Consider the following 10,614-nt stretch of genomic DNA (forward strand, 5'->3'; position numbering starts at 1 on the left):
AAAATAAACAAAGTTAACGAATGAAACGAATGAATTTAACAAATGAATCACTTGGCCATAATATTGCTGTGGAGGAAGAGAATGTTGCTGACCGACTGCAGTCCCAATCCCGTGCGTCTCTCTTCCAAGATGCGCCCACAGACACTAAAGGCCCGCTCTGAAGGCGCATTGGATGCGGGGATACTGAGGATGAAACGCACCAGCTTTGAGAGCGCTGGGAAGTAGAGGGCTCAGTGCACCTTCAGACCTTGTTTGAGCCTCTTTTCCACATCATTTGTTAACTCCATCCTGTCGCTATAGGCTACATCCCAATCCCGCAGTGGTTTTTTTAGCCGCCCGCTCCCGCAAGATTTGGGTTGGATCCCGTGGGACCCGGCGGGACCCAATCCCAATGCAGCCCTCTACTACAAGGCTACACCTCTGCTCTCTGTCTCACACAGACACATGTACGCACATCGAAACAGTGCAGCGAAACTGATCATCTCGAGCGCTCCTAGTTTTGCAGTACTGTTTACCATACAGGACATTAGCTTATCTACTAAACTACTAAGCCTACTTGCTGCCAGTCTGCTGCATGCTAGCGTTGCGTCCATACTTATGAACGCAATAAAATAATAACACAGAGTCCTCATAGTCTGAACCAAGATGGCCAACTCTTAATTCCCTCCTACACTGTCAGCAACAGCACATTAGCTTCAATTCCTCCGTTCTTAACTTTCAAAATAAAAGTCCTAGACATATAAACTGGAAATCAACCTCTTTTATTATTTAGGTATGAGAGAGCGTTGCATAAAAACAACCATAAAATTCAAGAATGAGGACGTCATCTTCCCAATTTAGAAAATGGCTACAAAAAACTGTACGGCTTAAGATGACATCTTTTATATCGACGTATTTCTTCGATCGGTTGCAGAAAATAAAAACCTTCTTCAGGCACTTTCCTCTCATCTCTCTCTTCCTCTGTGTAGTCATTCTTATATCTTTATGAATAATGTGCTTCAGTTTTACTTCTTGTGCCTTTGTTTAGTCTGTCCTCCCTCCAGGTATTATGGTGGAGGAGAGGTCGTGTGGCTCAGGCTCTATCTGTTTGGCTACAATTGGAAGCTGCTCGACATCCTCACCGATCCATGTTCTTCATATATGTTTAGATGTATAATGTTTGTACTTTTGTCTATACAGTGATTTTATTCTGTTGGTTATTCAGTAAAAACATCTATTTCCTGTCTGTCTATCCTCTTACTCTTCCTGAAGTTTCTTTTTAATTTATTTTTGCCCTGTTTAAGCATTTTTTGATCTGATTAAAGAGTCTAAGGACAGAGGGAGTCGTATGCGCTACAGATTCTGAAGCCAGTTAGGGGAAATTGGTGATATTGGGCTATAAAACTGACTTGACTTTTAGGAAGAACAAGGAGAAGCATTCTTTTAAAAGTCTTTATTGTGTCAGGCGATCAGTTTCAACCTCACATGATCGTCATCGCAGCAGAAGATGATTGATTACACTTGGTACTCTGTATAGAAAATATACTGGAGGTCAACACAATTACAATGTTAACTTAGAGGATTGTGCCTGAAGGATGTTTTCATTTGTGCTTGTAAAACTGACAAACTGATTGCCTCTACAGTCTTCTTGTATATTTCTTTGACAAACTGCTCATATTAGTGGTGCCTAGTAACCTCAATCAGCTTCTGTGTCGACTGCAAATGCAGTTGGCGGGCAAGATGCATCACTCACTGCTGGTTGGTTCAGACAAATGGACCAGATGAGATTAGAAATACAACAAGAGCATGCGGCTGCTTTACTGATGAAAGTCCAGATGGATTAATAACTATAGCCCAACCACTACTGGACTTTGGAGGCCGATACTGATGTTGATATTTCAGTCCCTCCAGGATGTTGTGATCGCAGCAATCAACCCAAATTCAACCAATCCCTGTGAATTATGCACACCTTGCAATTCTCTTCGCTCAACACAACTTTTCTGCAATTTTTTTTCTAGGATTATTTTTGGGGGCTTTTTGCCTTTAATGGATAGGACAGCTAAGTGTGAACGGGGGAGAGAGAGAGTGGGACTGACGCAGCAAGAGGCTGCAAGCCGGTGCTGAACCCTGGGCAGTGCAGTGAGGACTGTGCCTTTGTACATGGGGCGCCTGCTTGAACAACTAAGCCACCGACATCCCACTTCTCTGCAAATTTGACCAATCATTCCACATTTAACAAAAATTTAAAGGCAACACTTTTGTAGTGGCTCCCATTTTTCACAGGTTTAAGTTAAAGATCTGAGACTTTTTTATGCACTTAAGAGATATATTTATAATTTGCTAAAATCGGTGTTAGTGAGCACCTCTGCTTTTCTAAGATAATCCATCTACCTGACAAGATGCTGATTAAACAGCATCATTACTACACAGGTGTGCCTTGAGAGGGTCACAATAAAAGCTTATACAATAATGTGAAGTTTGATCACATGACACAATAACAGAGATGTATTGAGGGAGCGGGCCATTGGCATACTGACTGCAGGAATGTCCACCAGAGCTTTTGCTAATTAACTGAATGTTCATTTCACTACCATAATCCATCTCCAATGATGTTTCTGCGAATTTGGCAGTACATCCAACCATCCTCACAACCACAGACCATATGTAACAACACCAGCTCAGGACCTCCACATCCAGTATCTTCATCTGCAAGATCATCTGAAAGCAGCCACTTGGACAGCTGATGCAACAACTGAGTTGCAGGACCAGAGAATATCTTTGGTTCGTTGTCCTCACCAGGGTCTTGATCTGACAGCAGTTTGCCGTCATAACCAACTTAAAGGCGCTGTATGTAAGAATGTGGCCAAAACGGTTACTGCACACAAATTCAAAATACTGCCGCGAGTTGTGTCCGCCCCCCCCTCCCCTACAGATTCAAGGTTGCTGGACAGCGGCACGCTGGAGACTGATTTGTTTGCCCACGGGTGGCTGCCGTGGCAGGGCCACGTCGCCGCGTCCTTGATCTTTGGTTTTCCAGCGGGCCATTCGAGCAAGTCCGGCTTCTCTGCTGCTAACGCTGCTGCTGGGATACAGTTGAGGAGACTGCTAATGCTATGTACCGGGACACTGCTAATGCTGCTTGCCGTGCTGCTGTAGCTCAGTCGTAACTGTAACTGATGCTGAGACTCTACTGACTGCATGACTGGTAGACCCCGGTGGGTGGCGCAACAGGCCAAAACACAAATTCAAAACATAAACATGATTTGCAGACTGTAAAAATGTTTTTGAAATGCGAATATTCTGGCTGTACTATTGCTGTCGGCGAGATCAGTATGTTATATGAACATTATTCCTTAGTCTCTGTGACATATTATGATGATTTTACGACTATTTGCTTTAGATTTCTTACACATAGCTCCTTTTAGTGGGAAACTGCTCAACGTTAATGGTTGCGAAAATGCAGAGATGTGCGACACAAATGTCTCACACTAACCAAGAAAAATTACTGCTAAAGACCATGCAAGGCAATTACTTGATGTTCTGTGCAAAAGCAGGGTGTAAACTGTTTTGTACAGCATGCAACATTATGGTGGAACACAAACATTAACTGACAAACACTTTTCTGCCACGAACACACAGAGAATGGCTAAAACACATACAGCAGTGTGACAAGACAAATCATCATGACAGAGGTTGTTACATCCATATCCACTGCACGTGCTTAAAGAATCACACTGAGTTCCATTAAATATTCAAATCAAAAAATTTTGCTCGGGTTAGGTTCAGGTTCGGCCCACTTGATATCCTGCTGTGTTGTGCTATGGCCTATTCAAGTGCTGGAATTTGTTATTTACGTGACAACGCCTGAACACAGCACAGGCTCTGCTCCAATTGAGCGTGTGTACAGTGCCGTGCTGCGCTGCTGTGCGAGCGGCGTGTTTGACTGTGCATAACAGCACTCTTTGGTCATTTACACACTGTCCATAACAATAACTATGTCAGCTAACAAACTGCATCGGGCTCGGGTCAGGATCGAGAATAATCTTGATGGGGTCACAGTGACCTTGACCTTTGACCACCAAATTTAATCAATTTATCCTTGAGTCCAAGTGAATGTTTTGTACCAAATTTGAGAAAAATCCTTCAAGGCATTTTTGAGTTAATGGGACGGACAAACAGCCTGAAAACGTTATGCCTCTGGCCACAGTTATCGCTAGTGTGCAGGCATAAAACAGTGAAAGTGCTGCAATGTGCATCGCAGTTTTTTGGAAAGGCTGTCATGGCTCAGGCATTTCAGGCCGCAACAATCCCAAAACAAACCCCCAAAATCTTGGAGAGACTGATATTTGGGGAGTAGAATATTTTACATTTGAAACATCTTCAGGTCACAACCTACAAAAACCCCTCTTATCCTGTAGTTAAAACATTAACCTATAAAGTATGTCATAACAACACTTTCTTAAAATACCTCATACCTATTTTCACATTTCTGCACTGCAAATTCTTGTTACTTAGTGGCCAAGATATACACCGATACTAATATATCTGCAATCTGCTGATTTATCAGTCTACCTTTAATGACTATAATAACTGCAGTGTCACCTCCTGGTTGGCAGATTTTAAAAAAGTCAAATGTGTAAAGATGTAGTTCTAAGATCTGCTCTTCCAAAGCTGCTATGTGATTGTTTGTCTGTTGTTATATTATGAAGAATAAAAGTCCCAATTTTGGAGAACAGGATGTAACAGGAAAACAGCCTGTTAGATTTGAAATGAATAACCAGAAAGGAAGATATTAATGTTTTAGAGGAGAGGGTCCAAGTTGGAAAACTGGGAAAATTACCATACATGGGTAAAAAGCCTTTCCGTGGCATGAACAAATATTGGTGCAGTATTTTTGCACATAACTTTTAAAAAATTGATTTCACAGTGTGTAATGAAAGCTTCTACACAAGTGCAGAATGTGTGCATGGAAAAAGTATCAGAAGCATATTAATTTCCAGATGCAGAAAGAAATCATCAACAACATGTCGTCTTTCAGAGACACGTCAGATTGTGCAACAAGGAAACGAGAGCACAGATTATTATTAAAGCTGATTAAACACCAAAATAAGAGCTCTTTTTATGTGTGGGGGAGTCAGAGTTAAATCTGGTCAAATGGGGATCCCTGGTGTTCATGTTCACACAGACTTTGCCCCCAAAAAACCCCAGTCGACGTGGAAGGTGGGTTTGGTCCAACAGCAGCCGAGTACATCCAATACAGCAAGTGTGTGTGCGTATGTGTGTATGTGTGTGTGTGTGTGTGTGTCGAGTTTCCCTGTGAAGAGCTCCAACAGAGAGGCGTACACTATGTCACACACATACACACGCACGCACGCACACACACACACACACACACACACACACACACACACAGTTTCTGACCAGCCCATGCTCTCCAATGACTCACCACACACACACACACACACACACACACAATCACCGCCACTTCACTCACTCACGCACAACCTGCACGCTCGTACTCTATTTCACAAACACAAACACAGCCTCTCACTATTTCATAAAGCACCCAAAATACATGTGTGAGAGTGTGTGTGAGAGTGAAATAAAAGCAATAAAGAGTGAGTGGAATAACAATGTGTGTGTGCGTGTGTGTGTGTGTGTGTGTGTGTGTGTGTGTGCGAGATGCAGCTGTCATGCATGCTTTCTGCATGTGTGTGAAATAAATAGCAGTTTGACACAGCAACAAAGAGTGTGTGTGATTTTGCAGTGTGTGTGTGTGTGTGTGTGTGTGTGTTTGTTCCAGCTCGTATAGCTGTCATAAACCCTCATGACTGAATGCCACTGAGGGCAACAGAAACCCAGAATGGGGTCCATTTCAATCGCCACAAATAATAAAAAAAAAAAACATGCGTCGAGCTGCAATTTCCAGCGATAAAAACCAATGATGTGAACAGTCTAAACGGTGAAATAAAAGCTCACTACTGTTGCAGTGTGTGTGTATGTGTGTGTGTTTGTATTGGGGTGACAGGTCAGGTGGCAACAGCAAATCACAGCTGCACTTCCCAGGAACCGGCAAAATGTGTGTGAGTGTGTGTCAAAGAAATAGCAGCGTGTCAGAGCAGGAACAGGAAAAGCGAGAGTGTGTGTGTGATGTGTGAGAGTATGTGTAGAAATCTCCGAGTGAGGAAAGGGAAAGCGCATGAGAGCTGTGTGATGTGTGTGTGTTGGCGTTTGTGACAAATAAATAGCAGCCAGAGAGCAAGCGAGCGCGCTCTGATTCGGAGACTGGCAGCATGACTGAGTGATCCCTGCATCCATATCATAGGATTAAAAAGCCTGACACGGTGGCGATACAATAGCTGCAAAATATGAGACAAAAAAAAGTCGGTCAATGGAAAAGGAAATGTGATTATGAACCAGAACAGGCGAGAGGGAGATAATATTAAAAAATCTGACACACTTTTCAACAAGAGCCATACAGTGCAGCAGCTGGGAGGACGTGGTGGATGTTAACGCTGTCACCGGGCAGTATAGAGGAAGGAGGAAGAGGAGGAGCTGCTGCCAAATATGAGCTTCTCCAGTGTTTTCCAAGAGCCAAGACACACTTCAGTCACACTGTCAGGGATGTGGTGGAGGGTGAAACCTGCCCAATTTCAGTTTGCACACCTGTTCGTCTAAACCTTCCCTCTGTATGTCCTTCAAACTAGAATCAAACTGCAAAGAGTCACACGAGGACAGCGAGGAAAGCATGAACAACCAAACAAAAGCAGATATATATTTTTTGGTTGATGATATTCTCCTGACTGGAGGTCATAGGTCACAAGAATTTTTTGTTTGCCACCATGCCGCTGCATATGGCCTGAACCGCCTTGTGAGGCACACCTAATTATTCATGATTTTATGTAACAAGATTCGGGTACAAAATTAGGTCGGAGGAGGAACTGGATGAACTTGGAAAAGGGAAAAGTTTCTTCACGAGGAATTTCTCTATGTTTTATACTGTTAATGCTAGTCTACACAGACAATACAACCGTTAAGAAATGCATGTTTCCCTTCGTACAATCCGGGTTAACACACCATGTAAACCTGTTTGTCCCTATACTTTTCAGCCAGGTTATGTAAAACAATAAAAATCGAGTAATTAAACTGCCGACAGTCAACAATCAGCCTACATGCACACTGGTTTCCATATACCAGTTAAAACCCATTAAACATTAGGGTAACTGACAGTCAGTTTCTTTAAAAAACAGTACCATAATCACTAACAATCTGTTCCTTATATTATACCAGAATACCGTACATACTGATGACCTAAACCAGTTAAAACCAGTCTGACATTAGGGATAACTGTTTCTTTCCAAACCAGTAGCATCCATACTGACAGTCTGTGCCTTATATAAAACACTTAAAATCCAGAATACTGTATATTGGCAGCCTAAACCAGTTAAAACCAGTCTAACCTTAGGGTAAGTGACTGCCAGTTTCTCTATAAACCAGTACCACACAGTCTGTTCATTACGTAAAACCAGAACATACTGGTGACCCTAAACCAGTTAAAACCAGTCTAACATTGGGAGGACTGACAGTCAATGTCTTTATAAACCAGTACCATAAACACCGACAAGGCTACTCCTTATATAAAACTAGAATACTGTACATACTGATGACTTAAACCAGTTAAAACCAGTCTGCCATAGAGTAACTGAGAACCACTTTCTTTATACACCAGTTCCATAAACACTAACAGTGTGTGCCTTATATAAAACCACAATACTGTACATGCTGGTGACCTTAACTAGACTGCTATTAGAGTTACTGACAGGCAGTTTTTTATATAAACCAGTACCATAAACATTGACAGGACCGTTCCTTATACAAAGCTAGAATATTGTACTGATTACCTAAACCAGTTAAAACCAGTAGAATATTAGGAAAACTGACAGACAGTTTCTTAAACCCTACACACTGTCAGTCAGTGCTTTATATTAAACAATTTAAAACCAGAATACTGTGCACTGACTTCCTAAACCAGTTAAAACCAATTTAACATTAAGGTGCTGACAGCCAGTTTCTTTATAAACCAGTGCCACACTGACAGTCTGTGCATTATATAAACCCAGAATACTGGTGACCTAAACCAGTTAAAACCAGTCAGTCAGTTTCTTTATAAAGCAGTACCATACACACAAGCAGTGTGTTTCTTATAAACCCACAATGTGTACATACTGGGGACCTACACCAGTTAAAACCAGTGGAATATTAAGGAAACTGACAGTCAGGTTTTTGCACCATACACAATGACAGTCTGTGCTTTATATAAAACAATTTAAAACCAGAATACTGTACAAGCTGGCAGCCTAAACCAGTAGAGAACCAGTCTGCCATTAACTGGCATGAAGTCAACGTCTGTTCACCAAACAAGCAACCAGTCCCTCCTCTGAACCATATCAGCGACAGTTCTTTCGTATATAACATAAAACGAGTTAAATAACATTAATGAACAAACTTAATATACTTATATGTCTCCATACAAACCAGTTAAAGACGTTAGAATCATAAACAAACGGTCCTTTTTAATGTAAAACTGTTAAATATCAAACTAATCGGCAGTTCGTTTCAAGCAGCGACTGCCGTACAGTATGTACACCAGCGGTCCGTTTCTATACAAAACACACATTAAAGCGGCTCTAACGGGAAAGACAGTTCGTTTTAACACATAAACCTGTTAAAAAACGAGCAACAGTATAATCTACCGGTCCGTTTCTTTAAAAAACAGTTAAAAACCAGTGTGCCGTTAACAGGCTGTGTGTTTCTATACAGCCCGCTGACGGCGGCTTCACCTCAGATGACCCAACCAGCCAGACTGGCTGTCTGCTAGCTAGCCCCGTTTGAACCGAACATACAGCGGGCAATAACAACACTTGAACCGACGCTACAAACCAAACTGTCACCCGCTCTACCGTCACCGTGTCACCAAAGAAAACACCGGGACCATTTTCTACTTGGCTCGGCGGAGTAACGCTAACTCGGATGGGGAAGAAGAGGGAGAGGGAGCCAGCCAAAACAAATGCATTTCCCGACATGAAAGCATAACATCCAGAGACGGGCAGCCACGTTTCGTGCTGCTGTGTGCGGGGAAAGGCTAAAGCTAAAGCACTTAGCTTCACAGGGTCGCCCGTCATTGACAGGGGCTAACTGGTAAACGGCTAGCTCCGCTGGCTAATAAATTTATTATGTGCACTTTCACCGGGGGTGGAGGGGGGACGGCAAAAGTTGGCCACCAGAAAAAACAACGCGAACCGGATGACATTCACTTGTCTGACAACTATCCGCAAATATAAGCAGAGAGCGGTGGCACAAAGTTACCTGACAGCCAGGTGTCTAACTGTTTTAATTCTAGTTTGGCTGCCGGGGAGCTCTGCTGGGTGATAGCAAGGTGATTCCCACTCTGAGAGGCTGTGATGGAGGGGACGGTCGCTAGCAGCAGCAGCCCGGGCAGAGACAGCCAGCCAGGCGGCTAGTCTGGCTGCAACCAAGCCGCTTTAATAACTTCACTTTTGCGGTCACTTTGGTCAAAATTTCTCTCCAGGAGTTTAATAAATAAGAAGTTTCTCTTGTGTCCTACCTGTGTGTAGTCTCTGGGTGCAGGGTGCGACAGCCTGGAAGTTGATTATTCCCAGATATCCAGAGTGGTGCGGTGCGGGGCGCATATAGCTAGCGCTGGGTACAGTAAAGATTGTAGCATAGCTAACCTAAAGACAACAGTAGAGAGGAGAAAAAAAAACCTCCTCGTTGCTCATAGGGGGGATCGACGACAAAAACCACATGATCTTTTACGTCAGCATATATTTGCATAGGATGCCAAATTTATGTTTCGCATCCAGGTGACGTGAAAATGTACAGAAAAGTTTGATTATGGCGCAGCCGGACGCTGGCACGGCTGGTCGGGTTGCGGTGGAGAGGTGCAGGCATGTTGCAGCCACGCACCCTCCTGTCCCCCTCCTGCAGCCTTGATCTGCACCGGTCTGCTGTTTCACGACTTCCAGCACGGGTGGCTTCCACTAAACATCACCATAACCTTCGTATGCTTTCATGTAGGGACTTATTGCACACCTGTGGTCCTCTATATTTAGCTTATTACGACTTTGAGTTATGCAAAGCCACTTTTATCTGCAGGTATCACCACACTGCCTCCGCAACATTCCTCATGGCACATGTCGTTTTCCTGTGATGTAGCCTATAGTTTTGTTTTGTTTTTTTCTTTTTAACATCTATGATTTATTTTCATTCACGCCAAAATGTTTACACAAGCCCATCTCTCTAAAAATGTAAATAAAATAATGTGATGATATATACATATATATATATAAAAAAAAATGCCAGTGTGTTCATTTCTTAATAACACCTGTTTGATCCTGGAGCTGACCTCACTAACTGCTCTGGTGCAGCAACATCACACTGCGAGCAGCTGCATGTGAAATCAGCCATCTACAGAAACATAAACTAGATGTGACTGTAAAGAGGTGTGGGAGTGGAAGTTTAAGTTTCCCCCGTTCGCCAGATTGCTGTCTGCATTTCATCATGCTCATGTATTTTTGATAAACGGGCTTGTTGTAGCTGATCAGATGCAATAAA

The 10,614-nt window shown here is 42.8% G+C and overlaps 1 protein-coding gene across 1 annotated transcript in view; it reads right to left on the reverse strand.

Annotated features, from left to right (window-relative positions):
- The window catches only part of LOC117263125 (zinc fingers and homeoboxes protein 2-like), a 184,978-nt gene extending 174,979 nt beyond the window's left edge, over positions 1-9,999 (reverse strand). Inside the window, exon 1 of the mRNA XM_078176039.1 lies at positions 9,605-9,999. The gene's annotated coding sequence lies outside the window, so the exon portion shown is untranslated. The remainder of the gene's footprint in view (positions 1-9,604) is intronic.
- Between the last annotated feature and the right edge of the window lie 615 nt (positions 10,000-10,614).

Source organism: Epinephelus lanceolatus, chromosome 16 (genome assembly GCF_041903045.1).
Source record: "Epinephelus lanceolatus isolate andai-2023 chromosome 16, ASM4190304v1, whole genome shotgun sequence".
Taxonomy (NCBI): Eukaryota; Metazoa; Chordata; class Actinopteri; order Perciformes; family Serranidae; genus Epinephelus; species Epinephelus lanceolatus.